Here is a 27,136-nt window from a genome sequence, read left to right on the forward strand (position 1 = left end):
TGAAACTCAAAGTATCTGAATAAGTTAAGTATGGATAAAGAAACAAAAAGCAATAAACTTGAAGAAATTATAATAATTCAATTATAAACTTTTTTTGTTTCTGTTTTGGGGCCACATTCAGTGATGCTCAGGGCTTACTTCTGGCTCTGAAGTCAGGAATTACTTCTGTTGGAGCTCAGGAAGCCATATGGGATGTTAGGGATCGAACCCAGGTCAGCTGCATGTAGGCAAACACACTACCTGTTTGTTGTATTATCTCTCCAATTCCCAAAACTGTTTTTGTTTTGTTTGAGGGCCAAACTAGTGATGCTCATGGGTGATACTCCTGACTTTGTACTCAGGAACCATTCTTGAATGTGCTTGGGGAACCATATAATGCCCAGAATTGAACCTGGGTCAGACACATACAATGCAAGTGCTTTACCTATTGTACTATCGCTTCAGCCCCCCAAATTGTTTTTTAATATTCAATAGAATTGATAATTTCTAGACAGATTAGTTAGAGGGCACAAATTAAAAGTATCAGTGATGAAAAGAGCTACTCTACAGTCTGTACAGAAAGTTAAGAAAGAATTTTATAGACAGCAATTTGTTCCTAAGCTTGCATGTAATTTGGGAGTCCTTTAGACATAAATTTGGTAATTGGAACCATTTACTAGAATTTCAATAGACAGACTGCCATTGAGGGGAAAAAAGATAAAAATTCTTTGAGTCATCAACCCAGAGCCTATAATTTTTAAATTTTTTAATCTATTATCAGTCCATATGACACTCACTAAAGAGTGAGATAGTCAAGATAGTTAGTTGGAAACTCTCTTTGATTTGAAGGTATAGTCAATAAATATTTTAAGAACTACAGCATCACCTGAGAAAGTCAGTTAATGCAAATCCCTAACTCAAAGTCTCTGGTAAACTCTACAGCAGCTCAGTCTGTCATTCCAGTTAGTATTGACAGAACTGATTTTCTAGAATCAGTATTTATTATACAACAGTAAGTCCTATATATTGATTCTTACTGAAAGTTTCAGAAATCCATGATAAAAATTTGGAAATAACAAGATTACAGAAACCTATAGTTTTTCATTTAAGTGATATTTCCATTCTGAGATAATATCCTTTCTACAGAATCCTGAGTCCAGCTTACAGAATTAGCTGGATTTTGCTTTACTGTTTTATTCCTATTCCCATGTCTGTGACAGGATGGCCCTGCTTTTAATTTCATCATTTCATCAAATATAGATTTTCTGTATATTTGGATCATGTGCATATATATACACACACGTATATACACATATGACAACAGTCCATTTCTTATAAATATTTTGCAGAGAAATACAAATGTTCTCCATCAAAATGAGATGTGCCATCTTTTATGTGGCTCATTCTTGATATCAGACTCTATACATTCACCAGAACTTGATTTAAAATTATTGAATTTAGGACTTTGAAAGATAGTACAGCAGGCAAGGCACTTATTTTACATGTGGCTGACTTGCATTCGATTCTCAGCACCTCATATGGTCCTCTGAGCCCCCCAAGGGCACAGAGCCAGGAGGAGGTTGGAGCAAAGCTGGTTACCAAAACATACAAAAAGAGTATTAATTCATTTAAATCTTCCATCTTCCTTCTGATACGAAGACATAATTTAACATTTCACCTTTTCTCTGAGTCCTGAAATTCTTGACGTTGCTTCTTTTATAAGAAATCAAACTACCTTTCCCTCTTATTATTCTGTCTCTATACATCCTGAGTATATATGTCCAACTCATAAATATATTTTTTCCTTTTATGGAGCTGATGGTGAGTAGTAAAATAATGCTGACATTACCTGTGTGGCTAGTGGAATAGCTTTCAACTTGACAGGGCCTTCATTTGGCTAATATGATATAGTGCATCCCTACTTCACCAGTTTACAGAACTAGTCACTTACCCAATGCCTATTAAGAGTGAAGGTAATAGTATACAATGACTAAATACCATTACTAAATACATTTTTCACAGTGTCTTACTAGTGATGTAGCTCAACATCAGTAGTTCCTTGAGGTGCAGATTTGATGGTTCTTCAGTGCAGCAGAATCTGTCTCGACGAAGTGGGCAGGGAGATGGGACATCCTACATATGCAACCAGTCAGTGCCCTTTTATTATAACGGGATTTTCCTGGCAGCACTATGCAGGATGTTCAACCTCCCTGCCCATGGGATGGTTGCTTCTTGCACCATGAAGTTTGAGATTCTGTCGAAGTTTTTGCTGTCACTTAATGCTTCTCTCTGTTGATGTTTTCATAAAGGCCACTTTCAGCTTGATCTTCTACTCCTAATGAACTAGTTGTAGTTACTAATAAACTAAGTGTACGAGACCGGTAGCAAAAAATACACCTCCTAATAAAACTTACATTACATATAAGTTATCATCACACTGTCACTGTCCTCCTGTTGTTCATCGATTTGCTCAAGCGGGCCCAGTAACATTGTGAGACTTGTTACTGTGTTTGGCATATGGAATACATCACGGGTAGCTTACCAGGTTTTGCCGTGCGGGTGAGATACTCTCGGTAGCTTGCCAGGCTCTCTGAGAGGAGTGGAAGAATCGAACTCAGGTAGACCATGTTGGCTGCGTGCAAGGCAAACGCCCTATATTCTGTGCTATCGCTCCAGCCCAAGTTATCATATAATTTATATTTATATGAAGAGAAAACCCTTCTGACAGGTGCTAATAAATATGAGTTACCAACACTAGTTACTCTCCCAAAATATAAAAAAATCTCTAAATAAGTCTCTAAACAAACTTCTTACATTAAGGCAATACTATTGTTGGAAGCCCCATGGACACAGTGCACATTATAACCTAAGTTATTCTAGCAATAATGAGTTTATGGTTGTCATAAATTATTTGCCAAAAATGAAGACCTACTGTCATAATTGTAATATTCAATGTTCCCTGTGTATACAAGTGAATACCACATTCTTAAGTAAAGAATGAAACAGCTAGAAACATGTTCTAGCAATTCTTTGTTTGTTTGGTTTGTTTTTGAATTACACCCAGCTAGCTATGCTCAGGATTTACTCCTGGCTCATTTCAGGGATTACTCTTGGTGGTGGTGGGGGATCATTTGGCATGCAAGGGATGAAACTTGGGCCTGGGTCAGGCGCATGCGAAGCAAACACCTTACCCATTATACTGTCTCTCTGGTCCCTATTTTTAAAATTTGTTGTTGTTGTTGATATTACTGGTTTTTTTGTTTGTTTTTTGTGGATCACATCTAAGTGTGCTTTGTGCTTGGAGGACCATATACAGTGCCTGGATGAAGATTGGATCAGCTACGTGCAAGTCAAACAGATTCTTTCAATCTTTCAGCTGAACTAATTTTGCTTTTTTTTTCTTTTTGGGTCACACCTGGTGATGCACAGGGGTTACTCCTGGCTCTGTACTCAGGAATTACTCCTGGCAGTGCTCAGGGGACCATATGGGATGCTGGGATTCGAACTCAGGCTGGTTGCGTGAAAGGCAAATGCCCTACCCGCTGTGATATCACTCCAACCCTCTAATTATTCTTTTTATCTCTTACCTCAAGCCTCTTTGCTCTGTGAATTTTGAAACCATTCCAGTTTGTGAGCTTGAAGTTCCATTAAGACATGACACTTGAAACTTCAATACAGCATATATTTCAAGAAACATCCTGGATATTATCATTTGTGACATTCTCATAACTATTAAATTTGCCTAAGGTGCTGGAGAGAGAGTACAGCAGGTAAGGCACTTGCCGTGCATACAGGAAACCTGGGTTCGATCCCCAACATCCCATATGTTACTCCGAGCACCACCAAGAATGATTCTTGACTTCAGAGTTAGGAATAACCCCTAATATTGCTGGGTGTAACTTAAAAACCAGAAAAAAAAGAACTAAATTTACCTAATAGAATAATTACCAAATAAGTGGCTTATTCCTGGTTCTGCACTCAGTGGTAACTCCTAATATTTACTGGGGGAATTTATGAGGTGCTGGGGATCAAATCATGGACAATTGTGTGCAAGGCAAAGTGCCCTATCCTCTGAACTGTCTTTTTGGCTTGGGGATAGCTCCTTTGAAACTAGTCTTTATGAGCATAAATTAAATATCAATGGGAAAATTTCATTTTCCCATTGATATTTTCTTCAGAGTTCAGTGGAATTAAACAATGTTATGGATCTTGAGTGTTGAAAAGAGGAAAAAAATCATGAGTAGTTTTCGATGCACACTACCTGATCAAGGATATGTTAAGTACATTTTTAATAAAATATAATGTGTATTATGTAGCTTTATCCTCTCATTTGTGGAGGTGGAATGTTAGAAGTGATGCAGGACAGGGGATATGATGTAATTGTGATTTTAACTTTAGGGCTGTAGATTTTCTGGTTTGGGCTTCACTTTATTAAATTAAATGTGCCTTTAAACTGTTACTTCTTTTTCTTTTCTTTTCTTTTTTTTGTGTTTGCACTACACCTGGTAGGGTTCAGGGCCTACTAGCATGGTACTGAGGGACTGCTCCTTTCAATGCTAGGGTAATCAAGGGATTCATTAGATTGAACACTGGCCTTTGCCTCTACGCATTGAAAAAAAATCACTTTCACCTCTGGTACTTTATTTTCAAAAGAAATAAAAAGCAATTTGACTATGCCACTAATATAAGGCAATGTTCAAGCACTGTAGCACTGTCCTCCAGTTGTTCATCAATTTGCTTGAGCAGGCCCAGTAACATTGTGAGACTTGTTACTGTGTTTGGCATATCGAATATGTCATGGGTAGCTTGCCAGTCTTTGCACCTTCGCACTGGCCCGGTTCTTTGCCATGTGGGCAAGATACTCTCAGTAGCTTGAACTCGGGTCGGCCATGTTGACTGTGTACAAGACAAACGCCCTACCACTGTGCTATCCCTCAGCGGTAGGGCATTTGCCTTGCATGCAGCCACCCAGCCAAGCCGGGTTCGATTCTTCCGCCCCCCTCGGAAAGCCCGGCAAGCTACCAAGAGTATCTCACCTGCACGGAAAAGCTTGGCAAGCTCCCCGTGCCGTATTTAATATGCCAAACACAGTAAAAAGAATTCTCAAAATGGAGACGTTTGGCTAGTCCAAAAGTAGTGAGTGGTCGCAAGGTCAACCTAAAGTCAACCTGCAGCAAACTATAAATGTTCAAGCAATAGGAGAATATACACCTTTTGATAAATATACATTGTGTTTGTCATTTATTGTTATAATACAGAATTATATTATTATTATTATAATACAGAAAGAACTAATATTTTCTAACTCTTCCAAGTTCTTCAATGACAACAGAACTTAGTCATTGCAATGTTTACAGAAGATCAAAGTAAAATTTTTCTTTGGTAATTCTTTTAAATAGTAATCTCTTAGGGCTGGAGCGATAGCACAGCGGGTAGGGTGTTTGCCTTGCATGTGGCCTACCTGGCCAATCTGAGTTTGATTCCTCCGCCCCTCTCAGAGAGCCCGGCAAGCTACTGAGAGTATCTCACCCGTATGGCGAAGCCTGGCAAGCTATCCGTGACGTATTTGATATGCCAAACACAGTAACAACAAGTCTTACAATGTTACTGGGCCCTCTCGAGCATCGATAAACAGTGGGTGGACAGTGCTACAGTGCTATGGTAATCTCTTAAAACTTCTAATAAAATATTCATGAATACTAGAAAGCATATTATGTTAAATATTATTTATTCCTAATCAAATAATCATAAGAAGTTTTTTGACATATAAAACTAACTTATTTTCTTGCTTTTTATTAATTTACCATAGAATTTTATGGCATATACTATTTTCTATAATACATTTTAATCTAAAGATATAAAATTAACCTACAAGATCAGTGGTATTTTGTTAAATTTATGTACTGATACGCATCAATGTATTCAAATATAAATTTATAACACATACTAATGTCAGCAACTGCATTCCAGTATTAGGCAGGTTTCTAAAAGTCTCTTTTTAAAAATTAAAATTGCAATAGCACAGCAGTAGGGTGTTTGCCTTGCATGCAGCCAACATGGCCGACCCGAGTTCGATTCCTCCGCCCCTCTCGGAGAGCCCGGCAAGCTACCGAGAGGATCTCGCCCGAACGGCAGAGCCTGGCAAGCTCCCCGTGACGTATTCGGTATGCCAGACACAGTAACAACAAAGTCTCCAATGGAGACGTTACTGGGCCCGCTTGAGCAAATCGATGAACAACAGGAGGGCCTTTACCTTTTTTACTGTAGTATAATTTAGGGTTTTCTTTTGGGGGAGCCACATGCTGTTGTGTGCCGGGGTTATTCTTGTATTTGTGCTTAGGAGATACCCCTGGCAAAGTTTGGGGGCCATATGTTGTGCCAGGGATTCAAACCAAGGTCAATATGAGCAAAAAACAAGAGTATAAACCCTCACCCATTAACAGTGTGCTGTTTATGTCCCACTTTCCATAGAAACCTTCCTATTAATTGTATGAGAAAGGGGTCTAAATTGTTTTTATTACATGTGACTCACCAGGTTTCCCACCACCAGTTGTTGAAGAGGCTTTTCTTGTTCCACTTCATACTCTTGTTCCTTTGTCAAAGATTACCTATTAACATACCCAAGGATCTGTTTCTGAGCTCTAAATTCTGTTCTATTGGTCTGAGAATCTGTCCTTATTCTAGAACCATACTGTTTAGATTGCTATAGCTTTATATTAAGATTTAAACCTGGGGAAAGAGAAGCCTCTCATCTTTTTTCCTAGATTTGCTTTGTCTTTTTAAGAGGGAGCTTACTGCTAAATACGAATTTCAACAGCACATTATCTATGTATTTTTAAATGGCATGGGAACTACTTTGAATCTATATTGTGCTTTGGGAAATATTGTCTTTTGACACTATCAATTCTTACAACAGGGCATGTGTTTCTCTATTTTTTGAGTCTTCTTTAAATAGTGATTTATAATTTTCTTTTGGTATTTCATCTCTTGTTAATCTTATTCCTAGGTAACTTTTCTTTGGCACAAAAAAGAGATAGTTTTTTAAATCTCTCTTGTCTATATCATTTTTTGCTTAAGAAAAGCTATGTATTTCTGCACAGTGATTTTTCACCCTTCCTCTTTTCTGTACAAATCTCTTACTTCTATGGGCTTTTTGAAGTCTTCAAAGTTTTTAGACATAGTATAACATCATCTGCAAATAGTGAGAGTTTGACTTCTTTTCAAGTTTGGATACACTTAATATCTCTTTCCTGTCAAATCGCTGTTACTATATTGAACAATAGTGGTGGGAGTAGGAACCCCTACCTGTGTATGAACTTAGAGACAAACTTTCACCATTCAGTATGATATTCACTGTGGGTCTGAGATTTTTTAATGTATTTTGAGGAAATTTCCTTCAATTCCCATTTTATTGATAGTATTTTTTATTACGAATGGGTGTTGGCTGTTATCAAATATTTTATCAGTATTTATTGACAAGATAATATTGCTTTTATAGACACTTTCATACATTTTGTCGATAATATTTGCATCTATATTATCAGAGATATAGTGCATAGTTTTCTTAGTGATGTATACTTTTGGTGTCAGAGTAATATTCACCCTATAGAAACTGGTAGGGTTCCTGTTTCTTCAGCTTTCTGAAAAAGCCTAAAAAGGATGGAGAGTATTCCTTCTTTAAAGTTTTAGAAGAACTCACTAGTAAACCTACCTGGGTCTGGGTTTTTGTTTACGGGAAACTAATGATTATCACTGAATTTCTTTGAGAGTGACTGTCCTGTTCAGGTTCTCTTTTATTCTGTTGACTCTGCCTTGGAAGACTTTCTTGGTGACCAAATATTTATCCATTTCATCTAGGTTCTCCAGTTTCATGGAATAAAGTTTTTCATGATAATACCTGATCATCTTTTGAATTTGTGTTATCTGTTGTGATATCTTCCTGTTAATTTCTCAAAACATTTGTTAGAAATTTTCTCTTTCTTTACCGCCCTCTCTTATCTCTTCATCTTGATAATTGTCAATCCTGTTTTTTTCTTTCAATTTGTTTGATCTTCTAAACATTTTCAGTTTCCATTTCATAAATTTCTTCTCTGTGTTTCATTACATCCTTCCTTCCACTTCCTCTGGATTCCATTTGGAATGTGTATGTAAAAAACAATGTGGATGTAAAGAAACAATGTGGATGTAAAGAAACAATGTATGGTAAACACACAAAAAAGGACTGGCAAAGGGGTGGCAGCGGCCTATCTCTTCTGCAGCCTGAGTTCGGTAGTCTCAGGCCATTTCCCCACTCCAGGGAGGTCGATGGTGATGGTCAGGCGAAGGAAGGACACAAGGGCTAAGCTGGTTGGTCTTAGCAGCAGTTTATTACATGGAAGAAATGTATGTCATGGAGGCCTCAGAAGTCCTCAAGCACGTGCATCCTGAGAGAGCCCCCAAAATTCTCTTATATAGATCATGGTACCTCTAAAAGGCGCAATATATAGATGTCATCAAAAGGAGTTACAGAAAGAACATTCAGCCGGCAAACCATACATTGTTTCTTTACATCCACATTGTTTCTTTATATCCACATTTTTTCTTTACATCCCAGGCCAGTAATCTTGGCCTCACCTTTTACAAGCTACAAGCACTTAGATTAGCACATCAAAGACCAGTCTGCTAGAGCTTGGAGTCTACATCTCAAAGACCAGTCTGCCTGGAGCCAGGCATCTACATCGCCAAGATCAGGCCTGGCTTAGCACCTGGGATCTGTATACCTAAGACCAGCTAGGTTCCTGTGAGTTAAGGGAAACTGCCTCAATATACTGAAATCATTTACTGAAAGCAGTTTGAAGGGGAGAAAATTTCAGTCTCATCCAAGCTAGTCAGGACACACGGGAAAGCAGTTTCTAGGGCAGACTCTCACTTAGCAGATCGACTCACCCTAGAACAGAATTCCCTGGGTGTGTTTCTCTTCTCCTTGTCCAACCAACATATAAGCATACATAATATAAATCATTTTGTATGGAAACAGTAAGAAATACTTTAAGTTCATAGAATTGCTCTCCTAGGGCCATCTCGATCTTGGACAACAGTGCTCAGGCCAGATATCTTTCCTATACTTAGCAGCAGGGTCCTAGTCTCTTCGTTACTTTTAGATCATGACATCATTTGCCTATGATCAAACTCTTAACCTATAGTTAAGAATCGTGGCACCTTGGCCTGGCCCATCACCATGCCAGGGTAGCACATAACTTACCGGCTTCCCCTGGTTCCATCCAGTCCCTCGTTGGAACCCTGCCCTTGGAGTGCTAGGAAGTGAGTGCAACTGAGGCTTAAGTTGAGAAAGCAGATGCCCAGGAGTGAATAATATTAAAGGCCAATTAAATCCTAAGTTATAAAGCATAATATTAATTGTCTTCCTGTATCTATATAAAAAGGACATTGCATTAAAGTAAACTGCTCAAAAGACATAAGAAGAGGAGAAAGGCAATATTAACTTACAGTACAGCTTCAGTGTCTAAGAAGGATGAGAACTTACAAATTGATTGGGGAAGAGAGCACAAAGAAGTAGTTACAAAGTAGTGGGAATGACTTGGGAGCACTGTGATGGGTGCAACCTGATAAACCTAAGCTCCATGTATTACAACACCTGTGAAGAATAATCCCAATCTTAGAATAATTCTAATATTACCTTCTAATGAGATTATACACTTAAAACACACAAAATTTACCTTTGATAGGAACATCACAGATGTTATATGTTAATATTTTTCTTAAGCCTTTGTAATAAGTATTTGCAATGCAATGTATTATCATGTTCCTTGCCTATACCTTGAAAATAATTTAAAAGATGAGAAAGGCCATGTTAAAGTAACATGAACAATAAGGACAATAAGGGCTTCCAAGATGTATATATTAGTATGTATATGTGACATCTACATGGTCCTAGGGGATTTTACTGTATTATGGTCATTGCACTACTGAGATAACTTCTGTTAACCAAAAACTTTAAAACAATTCTAATAAACAATAACAACAACAGTGGAATCTGAAAGAAATTTAAAGAAGACAAAATTAGTCTTTGGGCATGTTATTTGCTTTCAAACCTCTTTCTCCCACTAATAGTATCTTTAGGATTTGGAATCAAAATAAATTTCCATTTCACCATTGTAGGGAAGACATATGATAGACATAGATATTTTTTGTTGGTGTGAGAAGACTGACTTTAATAGAGTCCTTCAAATCACATGTGCAGTCTTGCTTTGAACCTTTAATAACTCAAAGGATTGGATGAACACACTTAGCCATTCTATCTATAATATAAGCAGGTTTATTATTCTTACCAAAACATATCTTTTCTATTTTATTGATTAATATTATAGTTACTGTCACTGTCCTCCCGTTGTTCATCGATTTGCTCGAGTGGGTCCAGTAATGTCTCCATTGTGACAATTGTTATTGTGTTTGGCATATCAAATACTTTACGGGTAGCTTGCCAGGCTTTGCTGTGTAGGTGAGATACTCTCGGTAGCTTGCCAGGCTCTCTGAGAAGGGTGGAGGAATCAAACTTGGGTCAGCCATGTTGCCTGCTTGCCCTACACGCTGTGCTATCACTCCAGCCCAATATTATAGTTAATGAATTATAAAATTTTTTGTAAATTTCTTAAAATCCAGAAACTATAAATTTTGCCTGGACTCTCACATAAACTCTTCAGGATGAAGTGTACAAATTTATAGACACTTTTCTGTGTCTGGTAGATGTTTTGTTTCAAAATTGAAGCTGGATATATGAAATGATAAAGCGAAAGGTACAGCTATGATCTAAAAATGAGATTATGTCATAAGAGAACTTGCTGACTCCTGGTTAAAAAGGCAAGGCAATTAATTATGGAGTTAAACTGCATGTACCACACGAGGATTAGATAAACCATAGGCCAAAGTATGAAAAAAAGTAGGCAGGAAACAAAAGATAAAAGGAAGAAAAATGATAATTACTCAATAGTAATATTCTAGTAGGAAAGCACAAAATTAGATAGGAAAATAACATTGAAGTCAACTAAACACAAGAAACAAAAATAATAACACAGAAGTCTCAACTGGCAAAAAAAGCTTGTGACCCCAAAATAAGAGAAGGAAGGAAGGAAGGAAGAAAGGAAGGAAGGAAGGAAGGAAGGAAGGAAGGAAGGAAAAATTTAGAGGTTCAGAGAGAAAGCTCTAATGGTATTTGTCAGGCCCTGAGTTCATACTTCACCCTGTATAATTCTCTGACCGCTACTATACTTAAGTTTTGATGAATGTAGCTTCTATAAAAAATTTTAATATAGGGGTTAAGGCAAGTATGAAGTTGACCATGATTTTATCCCAGCACTAATATGGTACCTTGAGCACTTACGGGAGTGATGCTTGTGTACAAAACCACTAGTAAGCCCTGAATATAGATAGTGTGGCCCAAACCCTTTCTCCATAAAAATGAAACCAAATTCTTAATATAAATACAAAAGCATTAAATAAACATTTATTTTTAAATATTAAAGGATCATAGTAGTGTGTAGGGAACTTGTCTTGCATGTGGCCAACTGGATTCTATCTCCAGCACCCCATATTTTCCTTAAGACTGCCAGATGTGATCACTGAGTAATGTAGAGTTGAGTAAGCCCTAAGCACAGCTGAATGTTGCCTATAAAAACAAAAGAAAAGAGGGGGCTGGAGCAATAGCACAGCGGGTAGGGTGTTTGCCTTGCACTCGGACAACCTGGGTTTGATTCCTAGCATCCCATATGGTCCCCTGAGCACCGCCAGGGGTAATTCCTGAGTGCAGAGCCATGAGTAACCCCTGTCTGTGCATTGCCAGGTGTGACCTAAAAATCAAAGAAAAGAAAAGAAAAGAAAAGGAATTAATGGAAATTTTGTGGTATAAGATGGAACACAGAAGAAAAAAAACAATGTTATCCAGCAGTGTATTAGTACCATGGATGAATTCCAGTTCTTGCCATGCTTTGGTCCTCCTATATTAAATTAAGTGTTTGACCTTTTCCTAATTTCCAACATTTATATTTTACTCCCTATATATGAATAGCTTCCTCTTCTACTTCCTTCTCCTTCTTCATTCTTTCTATTCTCCTTCTATCTCCTCCTTTTTCAATCTTTCTCTTTTTCTCCCTCCTCCTCCTCCTCCTCCACCTCCTCTTCCTCAGCATTGTCATTTTCCTCTTCCTCCTCAACCAGATAAGTTTTCAGTATTGACAAAATATTTAATATTGGAAAAATATTCATAAAATATGAAAAGAAGATCTTAAGTGGGGGGAATTATTAAGTAGCATAGCACAGCTGTATGATTTTATTGCAACTCCTGGTGAACATCATGACACAGTGTGCAAGTACCACATCCAAAATATGTGCAAGCACCACAGTCAATGTAGTGTTTGCATGGCCTCCTGTTATCACAACAACAGCAAACAGAGAAGAATGGGGATGAAAGAAAGGGGTTTTTTTTTATAACAAATCCTTGTGAACTTGATTCCAGATTTTGTATTAGCAGTAACTACAGCTAAAAATACAAAAGTGTCAGTGTCACCTATTGAAATAATGTAGAAGAAGCAGACATAACATCAAGAACTTTGAAATATATGTATGAAATTCATGTTTAGTGCAACAGGTTGAATATTTTCAAGGTATCCAGCTTCATTTTAGACCACTTTAAATCTAATAGTGTTCTGTGCTCGCTTCAGCAGCACATATGCTAAAATTGGAACGATATACAGAGAAGATTAGTATGGCCCCTGCACAAGGATGACACCCAAACTTGTGAAGCGTTTCATATTTTTTGGTACTGAAGGCTTGAGGGCAAGGGAGGATCAATCGATGGAGTATAGTTAATTTGAGGGCAATGAAATTGTTCTGTATGTTACTATAATGAAAGATGCCTGCCATTATCCATATGTTAAAATTTGTAGACTATACAAAGACAAAAAATAAATTCTGGTGCAAACTATAAAAAAATCTAATAGTGTTCTGCAGTTTTCTGGTGTAAGATTATTTGAAAAGTTCAGCCCTTGTAAAATTTTCTCCCTCCAGGAAGTATCTTACAAATATTTCTCCTTTAGAGATGTCTCTTGTGGCTTGGGGAGTGGGTGAGATTTCCAGGTGATGTTCAGGAGACCAAGGAGTATCCCTTGTGACAATTCTTGTCTGACTGGATCAATAGCCTGTGTATGCAGTGCTACTTGGCCTAGTATGTGAGTCTCCAGTGCTGCACTGGCTTTGCTTCATAACTATATGGTGTTCGGATCAAATCAGGGCTAGCTGCATGCAAGCCATACACCTTAACACCGGTACTATCCCACTGATCTTCTAGAGGTATTTACAAAAACTCACTGCTATATATTAAGGTTGAAGGGTTCTACATTTTCTTTGGCATCAGTGGTACTTGAGGGCCACTTCTAAAGGTACTTAGAGGACTATGAGGTGTCATTGAGTGAACCTATGCTCCAGCATGTGAAGCATTTGCGCAGGCCTTTCAAAATTTTTATTATTTTTTATTAAACAAGTTTATTAGATCACCGTGAGAGACAGTTACAAACTTGCATGATTCGACCAATTCTTGAGCACCCATCCCTTCACCAGTGCACATTTTCCACCACCATTGTTCCCAGTGTCCCATCTGTCGTCCCCACCCTACCCTACTCCTTGCCTTTGTGGCAGGTACAGTCCTTCTTACTCTCTTTCTCATTTTGGGCATTGTGCCTTGTGTGTGTACAGATACTAAGAATTCATCGTGTTTGGTCCTTGGCCTACTTTCAGCATACATCCCCCAACCTGGGTAATCCCTCCAATCACCATTTACTTAGTGGTCCCCTCTCCGTCCCAACTGCCTTTTGTCCCTGCACATGGGACCGGCTTCCAAACCATAGTGTGATTCTCCTGTCCTTAGGTGTTAGTCTCATATTAGTCTCTATATTCCACAAATGGTCAGACTTCTTTGTCAAGGTCATGAACGATCGGTTTGAGGCCCTCCATGTTCCCGGAGCGAAGAGATGCCATTGGGCTACACTAGCACGCGACAGGGACAAATGGAGACGTTACTGGCGCCCGCTCGAGCAAATCGACGACTAACGGGAAGTTAAGTGATAAGTGATAAGTGAGTGCAGTCATTCAATGTCTGTCCTTTTCTTAGTGACTAATTTCACTTAGCATGATGCTCATACCTTTGTTTAACCAACTATCTGGCCCATTATTCTTTTATTTATTTTAGTTTTGGGTTCACACATGGCAGTACTCAGGGATTACCTCAAGCTTAATGCTTGGGGGTCTGTTCTAATGCTTGGGGGACCATGTGCTGTCAAGGATCAAATCTATGGCTAAACATGAAAAGTATGTATTCCAGCTCTTTGAGCTCTCTCCTTGGCCCAGGATGCTACATTTTTACCTCAGTCATCTGCATCATTTTAATATCTCTTGGCTTTTTCAAAATCATAAAGAAACATATAGTATTCTAAATTAATTTGGAGAAACGATTTTGAGGGACCACTAAATTTTTTCTCAGGTGGCCATGAGGTGCTGAGGACTGAATGTGGGTTCGTGTACCCTAACCATTGGATGATCTCATTGTCCCAAAGGAAACACTTTTCATAATTTCCATTTATACATCAATAATTTTATACAAAACAAAACACACTATTATTAATATGATAACCTATTATTCAGCAACGTTTAATTGGGAGTTTGGCATCACACAGACTGTACTATTTTATAGCCAAATGAACATGGACTTCAGAAGAAGACCAACCTGAGTTTGAGAAAGATATAACTAGTTTAGATGACATTACTTCCATGATGTAATGTAGAGTTTCAGATTCTTCCCTTTTCTACACTAGTTACTGTTTGTATTCATAGGAAAACTATAACATAGATCAAACTTTTTTATTGTGTCATATTACATTAAAATTTCCAGATACCATAATAATTTATCTCATTAAACTCTCTTTTTCTTCATTTTTAATTTAGGCAACATGTGTTATAATAATGTTAACAATAGTGTTTCATGCCTATAATGTTATGGCAACACACACAGCACCAGAGAAAAGAAGCATGATTTTTCATCATTACATATACAGCACCCAAACAGAGCCTAGCACATTATGGGTACTCATTTTAGTGTTTGAAAAAAGGAATAAATAGCATTTTAGTGACATTTTTAAGTTGGGAAAAAGTGAAGTCAAGTTTATTTATTTATATATTGATTTTAGTGTTTTATTATTCTGGAGGTGTCGTGGTGACAATAGTGTCAATTTCTGTGGTTTGGTGTACAATTCCACTACAACAATGTTATGGAGGAAAGGTCTTGGAAGGGATCAGAAAAAGAAGAGAGAGGAATATTTTCCTTGGATTATTTTACAACCATAAGTAAAGGTAAGTAAAGGCCCTCCCGTTGATCATTGATTTGCTCGAGCAGGCCCAGTAACGTCTCCATTGGAGACTTTGTTGTTACTGTGTGGGCTGGAGCGATAGCACAGTGGTAGGGCGTTTGCCTTGCATGCAGCCAACATGGCCGACCCGAGTTCGATTCCTCCGCCCCTCTCGGAGAGCCCGGCAAGCTACTGAGAGTGTCTCGCCCGCATGGCAAAGCCTGGCAAGCTACCCGTGACGTTTTCGATATGCCAAACACAGTAATAACAAAGTCTCCAATGGAGACGTTACTGGGCCTGCTCGAGCAAATCGATGAATGATAGTGATTCCTTACTAAATCCAAAAAAAAAATTCATAAATAAGCTTTACAACCATAATTTCTGTATAAAACCCAATTAGTCATCTACAAGACCTTATTTGCCTAAGGGCATATGAGATCATATAAATCTATATAATGGCATGTGCAATCTGATTGATCATCCCACAAATACCACACTGCATATTCACATACAAAAAACTAGGTTGTTCCAAATGATCTCACAGAGTGCACTCAATCAAATATCAGAATTGACTAAGGGGCAGGGACACATTAAATATATAAACCAAGGTCATTTCATAGAAGAGGATTGCCTGCTTGTTTGTTGGCCAGCCCACCCTCCTAGCTGCTGCTTAGAGAAAAAGAAGTGAAGGAAGAGAGCCCTGATATGTGGCAAAGAAGACAGAAGTGGTGAGCAGGCAATGACGAGTGGTGCAGGCAAGGAGAAGGGGGAGGAGAGAAGAGGGACCATAGTACAGGCTGCTGTCCAGAAATGGGTTGCTTCCATTTCCTCAACTACTGCAGCCTATATACCTACATAGCTGTTAAAGAACTGTTAATAGAGCTGTAACAAAGAAAATCTGTGGTAGCCAGGGTGTTAACATTACATGTTGTCCACAAGAACCCAATGCTGTTTGGTAACTGCCATAATTCTTCCACCACCACTAAAGTGTCAAAGTCACTATCCTTATGACATGTAAAGTTCTCCAGTTCCCTCCTAATTCTCAGGACCCGCCCACACCCACCACCTTGAAACTTCTTTTCTATTGTCAAAGTCCAAGGGCTTTGACAAAAATTTTCATAGATACTCATTTAACCTTATTCTCTAAAAAGAATGAAAAGAGGAATGATGGCATTTCTGTTAAGCTTTGTGTATAAAAATAACTCAGGTGCAGTATATCATAAAATGAAATCAGAAGATAAAAAAATAAAGGTATTATCCAGTCCAAAACATTATGAATAAAGTACATCATGCTAAAGTACTTGATTCACATCATGGACTACATAATAACAACTTCGGCTTTGTGAGTGAAACAAAGGAGTTTCTGATAATTAAGTTGGCACTTTGGATAGTACAGTTTATTTTTGAGGAAAAATTGAATGGTAAAAGTCTAAAGCACATTCTATAGTGACTTCTTCTTTTGGAAGCCGTTAGTTATAATCTTAATGGAAGTGTCAGGAAAAATACAAACATTCCATACAAAACAAATTATTTCACCCAGATTTCCCATGGTTATATCAAATAGCACCAAAAATTCATGTATTGAAGCTACCAGAAAAATAACAGTTTATTCTTCTATATCAATAATTTCTCTAAACCTTGTGGTTTAATGCACTGAGAAGCAACAGAATGGTTGGATGGTTCAGGAAAAAAATCTAAACTTTCTGTTGGTAAATTATATACTTGAACTTTTATGATAAGACATACTCAGAGAGAAGGCTAGAAAATAGTCATACAGGTAAATGGTAGCTGAGACAAACGCAAGCATGGTCATACTTGTATCAGACATACATAGATTTCACAATTAAAAAGGTTTATAAGAGATAAGAATGGGCATTATGTATTTATTAAGGGATCAATGCATCAAGAGGAATTAACTTTAAATATATATGAATTAAATGTAGGTTCAGTGAAGTTCTTAAGGAAACTAACTAGTAATAGACCTAAGGAGAGCTATCAAGAGGACCATAGTAGTATGAAGAGATTTAGTATTGTAGTCTCATCATTGAAGAGACCAAACAGACAGAAATCAAAAATAGGCCTAAAAGCACAACTAAAAAACAACAAGCCTAAAAGCATAACTAAGAACAACATTACCCAACTTCATTATAGGTAAATTATTATACTAATAAAACCTCCCAAGACTGAATCAGGAGGAAATATAAATTTTGAACTTACCAATAACTAGTCAGGAGATTGAAATAGTAAATAAAAATTCTCCCCAAAATTGTTTCAGACAGGTTTACTGGTGAGTTTTTCCAGACCTTCACAGACTGTGTTTCTCAAACTATTTCAGAAAATCAAAGAAATACAAATTTTTTCTCTGTGAAGCTTCTGAGTCCAATACTACCCTTATATAAGAACTAAGCTGATGCATTACTAAACAAGAATACTGTTTGTCAATATCCCTAGTGAAAAAAGATGGAAACATCCTCAGCAAAATCTTGAAGAACAGAATTTAATCATACATATGAAAGATCATATATCTTATAAATTGAGATTCATTATAGAAATGTAAGAAAGGTTCTATTATGCAAATCAATTAATGTAATTTACCACATCAACAGAAGGAAAGATGAAATCATAAGATCATATCAATAGCTACAGGGAAAACTTGTCAAGATTCAAACCCATTTATAATAAAAGAAAAACCTCTCAACAATACAGGGATCAAAGGAATTTACCTCAATGTAGTAAAGGTCAAATGTAACAAACATATACCTAGAGCCATACTCAACAGAACAGAGTTAAAAGTATTTTCTCTAATATTAGTCACAAGGTAAGGATATCCATTCTCACCACGATTATTTAGAACTGAGGTTAACCAATAAATGTCAGGTGGAGGGCTGGTAGGCTGGAATAGATCAGAAGTTAGCTAGTAGCCTGGGGATGTAGCTCAGTTGTAGAAAATTTCTTGTGTGTGTGAAGCCCTGGGATCGATTCCTAGGAATGCACACACAGACACACACATATACAAGAAATGACATATGATTGGTCATAAGATTTTTTTTAGTTTTTTGGTAATTGTGGTAGTGCAGTAATGTTGAATGCCAAAAACTAAATTTTAACATCATTATAAATTATGTTACCCCAAGGCTAATAAAACATTTTACTTGAATAAATTTATTTGTACATTTGCATTGAGCTAAGTTTTTCCTGACAAATTACTTAACAAGCAAAAATACTTGTCAAAGAAATTAAAACTGATCTAAGATGCTTTTATTAAATCAGAAAATAAAAATTATGCCCGGTCAGAACTAAGTAATAAAATTAGACCAGTAGATTATTCTTGCTGGCAGGAGCACAAGCATGTTACCGTGTGCAATGATTAAGAACACTGCTTAGACTGGACACATTGCCCAGGTGTTAAGTTCATTGCCTTGGATGAAGCAGACCCAGATTTAATTCTCAGTTCTGCATATGATTCTAAAGCATTGTCAGGAGTAGTCCTCGAGCACAGGGCCAAGAATGAGCCCTGTTCACTGCAAAATGTGGGGATGTGGGAAGGATGCATTGTGTATATATGTGTTTGTGTTTGTGTGTGTATATTGAGTAAGAAAGAGAGAGGGTGATAGAGTCAGAGAGGGAAAGAAAGGAACACTGCAGAAAAACTACTTCTAATCATAACTCAGATATCTGGAATTCAAACCTTTTTAAAAATGATTTTTCATCTCTTCCTAGTTTTGTATTCCATGCAGAGAAGTACTTTCTTTTTTCATGATTCCATTGATAATGAACTTTGGGAGGAACATGTATAATGATTTTGAATGGAATCTACTATCAGTAAGATAGGTGTCTTCAGATGCTTATGGGTTCATACCATTTCCTAGGCAACACAGAAAAGCCAAAAGAAAAAAAATATTATTGGGAGTAACATGGAAAAATAATGAATCAGGTCTTGAAACCTGTGTGATTGTTCAGCTTGCTTTCCCTTGGTTCTTAGTAAAGGCTGCCAAACCTATTCTGTTAATAAGAACTCCTTCAGTTCTTTCACTGATACCCTAAGCTTCCTTCTGCCTGACAGACTCTTTTGAGACTAATATTGGATGATGCACAAAGAGAAGTACTTATTGTGCTATATCCATTAATGGGATATTATTTGCTTCAGTAAATCAAGGGCTAAATAAACAACTATAAAAATGCATGCTCCTTCCAAATGAACATACCTGCAATATAAAATTGATAATATTCTGTATTTGTTTTTAAGCCAGATTTGCCTCTAATTGCCCCTGTTATTAAGTGATATTAAACATTGTGCTTATTTAAACATGAGGCTGACACCTAAGAATAGTAGATACAAGGGACTGGTAGATTGCACCATAGCTGGAAGTCTGCCTCATGAGCTAAGGGAAGAAGGTAGCTGGAATAGAGAAGGGATCACTAAGAAAATGATGACTGGAGGAATCGGTCAGGATGGGAGATGTGTGCAGAAAGTAGATAAAGTACCAAAAAATGATAACCTCTCAGTGTCTGTATTTCAAACCATAATGTCCCAAAGTAGAGAGAGATTATGGGGAGTATTGTCTGCCATGGAGGCAGGGACATGGTGGGAAAAGGGGGTATATTGGTGGTGGGAAATGTGTACTGTTGGAGGGATGGGTGTTTGATCACTGTGTGATTGTAACCCAAACATGAAAGCTTGTAACTATTTCACGGTGATTCAATAAAATAAAAAAATAATAAATTAAAAAAAACATTGTGCTTATTTAAAAACATTGGGACATTCTTGTGATAAGCTGGATAATTTACATCAGCAGGAATAGAAAAATACTTTTTATACTAAAACTTGTGTTCGAAAGGAAATGTAAAAAATGCTTTATTTAAGCATTATGAAATTCATTTAGATTCAAAAACACAAGTGGTATAGTTCATTTAATACATTTCCTGGGAGGTAAAAAGTGCTAAATTTGAAATAGGAGTAAGATAAGGGGTTATTATTTTCTAGTATCTCTGATAATCATGTGAATTGGTTTGAGTATTTATATTCCCACTTAATTTCCCAAATAAATTGTATATAGAATAAAATAATTTTCATCAAAATATCATTCATTCATGAATCAAGCTAATAACTTATTATTATGACTTCTCAGAAAACAGAAAGTTACTTTTTCTGTAACAAGTTGAACTAGTGGCTATTTGGCTGAGATGAAAAATTCTTTATGTCAGGGCTGGAGCTATAGCTCAGGGGGTAGGGCGTTTGCCTTGCACGCTGCCAACCCAAATTCGATTCCCAGCATCCCATATGGTCCCCCGAGCACCACTAGTAGTAATTCCTGAGTGCAATGGGCCAGGAGTAACCCCTGTGCACTGCTGGATGTGACCCAAAAAGAAAAAAAATTCTTTGTGTATTTGTAGAATACTGTATATAAATGGCATTTTGGATTCTTATTTCCTTTAAACTTTTAATTTAATACCATGGAGATAACATTACCACTGCACCTACTTATGTTAGAAAAAAAGTTGCATTTTAAAACAACATAGCTAAAAGAGGGATTAAGATTTTGAAAGGACATAGAAGTAAATATTAACATTTCACCAATTGTATATATTTTAATTATCACAAGTTCTTTGTTCATTTTTTAAAATTATGGTAGAATAATTATTCTTAAATACCTTGCCAAATGGAGCAAATATATAACTATAAACACTATATATTTTTTGTTTCTAGTATCACTAATTAGAAAGGTCCCCAGAGATATAATACAGAGGTTAAAGTTACTGTCTTGAACATTGCTGGCCCTGATTTGTCCCAGTGATTTCATATGGTCCCAAATATAAAGTAGGAAGATGAAAAATTGAAAGTGAGATGAAAGAATTCCCTCAAAATGACCCTGGTTGTGTCCTAATTAATACTTTTTAAATTTCAATGGAAAAGATTTCATTAATGAAGCATGAACATGTTATTAGTATATGAAATTTATATGATGAATATTACATTCATAATATTACAGTAAAGAGGTATAATTGACCTGTATATAGCTAAAACTAAATGAAGGGGCACCAACAGGGAATTGCATAGATTTCCCCTCATTAATAATATTTGGTGAAAACTGTAGTATTGATCCCTGAACTTTAACAGAATATTCTCATACCCCAAATTCTAAACACAAAATATAGAGGAAAATTAATTTTTCAGTATTTTGGAAACTATTTGGGGATTTTCTAATGTAGGCTATCGAATGTAGCCTGCCCACAGGGCAGAGTCTGGCAAACTCCCCATGGCGTACCAAATATGCCAAATACCAGTAACAATGATGGGTCTCATTCTACTAAAGAGCCTTGAATATAATCTCAGGGCTAGGATGAAAGAGACGTTACTGGGGCCTGCTCGAGGCAATCGACGATTAACAGGATGATGAATGAATGAATGAAATTTGGGGATTTTATTTATAACTTTTCTATGTTTTGTTAGTGCATAGGAAAAAAACAAGCTTTGAGTTATTAAAAAATGTACAACATCTAAACCAACGTGGCAGAGATTTTATATAACAATTTTTTAGATTATTGCATTCAAACTTCTATATTTTAGATGAGGTCTTTCATATATATGTGAAGTTTTAATTTAATTTTTCCATATTCAACATATTATGTTTGAAAGTATAATTTCTTGTGATAGAAGTATTCAGGACTTGCTTAAAACTCTCACGTGTAATTCTGAAAGAAATCTCTCTCCCTCTCTAAGTCAATGTATTATGTTTACTTAAAGCTCTCCACAAAAGTTTGAAAGGATTTCCAATTTGCTGTGTTTATGTTGAATAAAGTGCTCAGATAGAAATTGTTCAAGAACAGACAATTTGCTCTCATTATGGGTGTAAAAGGGCACAGAAAGCAATTCTTACAGGTTTTTGAATTTAGAAGACCATTGCTAAGAAGTGAGAGATTAACATAATGCATGCCAAAGATAATATTTCTTGGCAGATGTAAATAGCTATAATTATTTCAATTATTTCCATTCCCTATATTTACTCAAACTATTTTGTGTCACTAAAATAAAAACCAGTACTGAAAGGCAACTTTGTCAGTAATGGCTTTTAGAGGAAAAAAGGCAAAGGAAACCAATAAGAAAGTATACAATGTCATTTTTTTGGTGAGAAAGTAAGGAAAAAGCAGGCTGATACACAAAGGGCTTCAGAACTGAAAATATTATGTTGAATCACAGTAAACAGCTAATATTCAATCCTTTTGACTTTTCAAAATGTCAATTTCATATAGTTCCACCCAGTGTTATTTACTTTCTATAAAAAAAGGAAATATGGGAATAAGAATAGTATATAGCTGAAGGAAAAGAATGCATTTCAACCACCTACAATCTTCATAAATTTGGGTAAAAAAAGGTATATATCCCAGTGCCCAGGTTTTTCATAGTATAATATTTGGATGTATTATGACATACAGTTTTTTGTACCCATTTTACTGTTGTTTATGCAATATAGATGCTTCCCGGTCAAGGTAATTAGAATAAGTACCGCTGACAAAGAACTATTTTTAAAAGTAATTGCTATTTAATTAAAGAACTGTGATTTTTAAATATATATTGGTACTCAGGAGTGAGCTCTTCTCTAGGCTGTATACAAGGAATAAAACTGCTGAACTCTAAGGTACCATTTACTAACAGTTATGTGATACTGTTGTTTTTCAATATAGTATCAATTTGCATTCCCACCACACTCATATCAATTTCTATTGATACACAAATTATACAATTCAAATATAGTAACACTTTTAAGTTCCCCGATTATTCATAACTATGAGCAATTTTACATATATTTTGGCCAGTAGAATTTCTTTTGTAAAACACCTTTTCAATTTTGTCTTTAACTCAAGTATATTTTTGCTTTTTCTATTTTGATAGATAAGGGAACTATATTTCCAGAATATTATATATAATATTTCCACTCATAGTAGTGCTCAGGTCTACTCTTGGCTCTTTGCTCAGGGATTACTCCTGGAGGAGCTCTGGGGACTTTCTGTGGTGCTGGGGATCAAATCTAGGTTGGCCACCAGCAAGGGAAGTGCCCTACCCACTGTACTATCACTACAGCTCCAAGAATATTATCAAATTAAATTTTAGTTTAAATCTTTGGGATCACTGCAAATCACTTTGAGTTCGGGCCTGTGAATAAAAAAAATTATCAGAGATTGGTGCTGAAGAAGTGGGTAGGGCACTTGTCTTGCAAGTGGTTGACCTGGATTTTATCTTTGGCACCCCAGACAGACACCTGAATGCAGACAGGAGTAAACTCTGACGATAGCAGGATGTGGTACCAAAATTTAAAAAATTATCATGTACAGGTTTCTTTCACCTTTTAACACCAAGGCATTTTTTCTTGCAGAGAACACTGGGGCTCTTGGTGTGGCTCAGACTGGTTGACCCAACCAGTTTTTTACAACAGCAGTGGACTGAAATTCCACTGAGGACTTCAAAATTTATTTAAAAAGAATTTTTTTCTTTGTGCACTGGTGGAAGGATTGGTATTAGATCATTGTATGACTGAAACTCAAACATGAAAACTTTGTAACTGAATCTCCCAGAGATTTAGTAAAATTTTTTTCTTCAGTGTGTTCGGAGGATCCTACCAGGATGGGAGAAGCATGCTGAAAGTAGACTACAGACCAAGCATGATTGCCATTCAATGCCTCTTTTGCAAACCACAACACCCAAAAGGAGAGGGAGAACAAAAGGGAATACCCTGCCAAAGAGGCAGGGTGTGCCGGGGGGGGATGGGGGGGGAGGGATACTGGGACCCGTGCACTGGTGGAAGGATGGGTGTTTGATCATTGTACAATTGAAACCCAGGCACAAAAATTTGTAAATCTAAACTGTACCTCATGGTGTTTCACTAATAAAAATTTTAAAAAATTCTTCATAATTAGTTAATAAATGTTTCATCTGTATACCTATTTTCTATAGCTATATACAGGGTCACATATAAATTTCTTAAGCAAAAATGGTTCTCGAGTGAAAAAAAAGTTTAAGAAGCCGAGCTTAACTGGGGATAATCGTCCCTAGAGCTTTTGTTAGGAAACTTTCAGATTCCCCATTCCACCACGTTTTCTTTTTTTGGAAAAAAAGGTTTTGGAAAGTTTCTTCACTACTAACCCTATATCTGTGTTCCACCCTTGAATAAATTATTTTCTGGTAATTTCTTGCTATTTTATCAGCTTTTTGATATTAATGTATGCATGTTTGTGTGTCTATTTCTTTTGCATGTGTGTGTGTTCATGAAAAGTCACAGGCACACACCTATATCTATATAACCAATGTAATTGGTAATGGTTCCAGGAAATAGCCTGAACAATTGAGCAAATAGGGCAAATAGCTAAGTAAAAATAGAAAATCTCATCTTTTTTTTACCCCAGTCTCATCTTATGCTTATTTGTCTTCCAATTCCCCTACAAATAAGTAAAAATTACAACTAAGAAAAACCAAGCTTTAAACTTTGGAGATTTCATCAAAGTGTAGAACTACAATATGAAATGACCTTAATATGACTAGCAACCCACTGTCCATAAGAAACACTTGTCCTGATTGAATTGAAATGATTTTTAACTGAGAATATCCTGTCAATTGTATTAGCAGATATTTAACTCTGTTTCCAAATTGTAGGGAATTCTATGCTTATAATGAATATAATTATGTAGGTGCAGGAACTTGTTTCAGTACCTGCTATGTCATATAAAATCTGTATGTATATACTTAGGACTTTATTGTTCCCTTCTGAAAGCTCAAGAAAATTATTGCTTAATCCTTTTTTCTAAGTGATTCAAGCATGGATAGAAATAATGTGAATAAATTGATTAAATATTTAAGGTATGAATTACAGCTTTCTACACAAATTAACAACAATACTTTCACAACTTGTATTTCTATTGTATTCATAATCTCTTACCTGAACTGAATAAGACTCAGGTAGTATTAATCTTGCTTACATCAAAAGGATATATAGACAACTGGAAAATAGTGTTACAATAAGAGGTGATTTTACTGTTTGTCAAAGGAACTCATGAAATTGCTGGGAATACTGGTCAGTTCATGGTTAAGAAGGCACAATTTATACACAAAACTTCTAATATTATCTTTCAACATTTTACTTAGTTGATCATTTAATCTCAGTGTCCTTTATGTGGAGTTTGCTGAGACAGTGAAGAGAATCAGTATAGGGCCTGAACTATTACTATACATCAGACTTGAAGTTTTTTATCTCTGGAAGTCAAACACAATTTGCTTGATTACTTTTATTTAGGTTTTTAAAATAATAGTATATTAAATTTAATCCTTAAGTGCAATTTAGGCATTTAGTAATTAAATGGAATTTAATAATTTTAATATAATTAAAATAATGTACTTAATAAATGTCAGATTATCCATGCATGTAACATCTATTCCATGTCTGCTAGATTTTTTCCCTGTTTGTCTATACAGAAAATGTAATTTAGAAAATAAGAGCTGATCTGCCCCAGGTGATAGGAACGTAAGGATTTGAACATATGTCCATCTGATATTAAAATCCACTTCCTTTTGCATAACAGCACCTCAAAATATACACAAGAATGACACTTATTGATAAGTATAGAGACAAACAGAATGGCATGGCACCTTTATACACATTCTACTTGCTTTACTGAAAAGTTCCTTTAGAAATGGAACATTAATTACCACATTAACAATACCACCCCCAGATACCTATACATTTTGTTTGTTTCCTTCCAAATGTTTTCTTTTACATAGGTAAATGTGTTATCTACATTTCTACAGGGATTAATCTTTTATCATGCTGATTGCTAAAAAACAATATCTGCTTGATAATTTTATTAGAACTGGATATTTCCATTCTTATTAGAGTTACCAGATTTAGTAATTGATGATTTTGAAAATTCTCCAGTAATTATTCAGGACTGAGATTGAATATTGGCTGTTTTATCTAGTGACCCTAAATTAGAAAATACTAAACTAGGTGATTAATTTGAATATTTTACAAGATTAAATAAGCTTCTTGGGATCTAGGCCCAAAACTCCATTCCATATTACTAAATTCAAGCACAAGGCCTAATAGATATTGCATATTCATAAATACTTAGTGACTTAAATATTAAATATGCTAGAAACCATATTCAGTGGTAATTTTTCATAGTTATATTAAGAATTCTCTGGAATGAGGCGTGACTTAAAACATAAGCACACAACTAATTGAACAAGAAGCAGATTTTCAATAAAGTATGAAGTTTAAAAAAGGGGCAATCAAGAAAATATTATTAGGCTTGATAGCTCAGAATTCAAATCACTCTGAGTTCTGAAGAGAACTGAGTGCTTAAAGGAAGTAAAGTGACATACATTGTAACCTTTCAGTACCACCTGTATTGCAAAATACAATGTTCAAAATGAGAGAAAAAGAGAAAGGGAGAAAGATTAAGCACACACACACAGATAGAGAGAGAGAGAGTGTCTGCCATAAAGACAGGCTGTTGGGAGCAGTGATGCTAGGGAAACTGCAGACATAGGTGGTGGGAAATGTATGCTGATGAAAGGATGGATGTCAAAATATTGTCTAACTGAAATCCAGTCATAAAACTTTGTAATTATCACACTGATTCAATCACTTAATCACTTAATCACTTAACTTCCCGTTAGTCGGCGATTTGCTCGAGCGGGCGCCAGTAACGTCTCCATTTGTCCCTGTCGCGTGCTAGTGTAGCCCAATAGCATCTGTTCGCTCCGGGAACATGAAAGG

General features: G+C 36.3%; 1 protein-coding gene and 1 non-coding gene across 2 annotated transcripts in view; one reads left to right on the forward strand and one right to left on the reverse strand.

Moving 5' to 3' along the window:
• HTR2C (5-hydroxytryptamine receptor 2C) overlaps nt 1-27,136 on the reverse strand; it is a 328,917-nt gene that overhangs the window by 56,092 nt on the left and 245,689 nt on the right. The window lies entirely within an intron of this gene.
• On the forward strand, nt 12,680-12,788 carry LOC130034349 (U6 spliceosomal RNA). Its single transcript, XR_008794114.1, has one exon. It is a non-coding gene; the product is annotated as a U6 spliceosomal RNA (small nuclear RNA).

This window comes from Sorex fumeus, unplaced genomic scaffold (assembly GCF_029834395.1).
Source record: "Sorex fumeus unplaced genomic scaffold, SorFum_2.1 ptg000058l, whole genome shotgun sequence".
NCBI lineage: Eukaryota > Metazoa > Chordata > Mammalia > Eulipotyphla > Soricidae > Sorex > Sorex fumeus.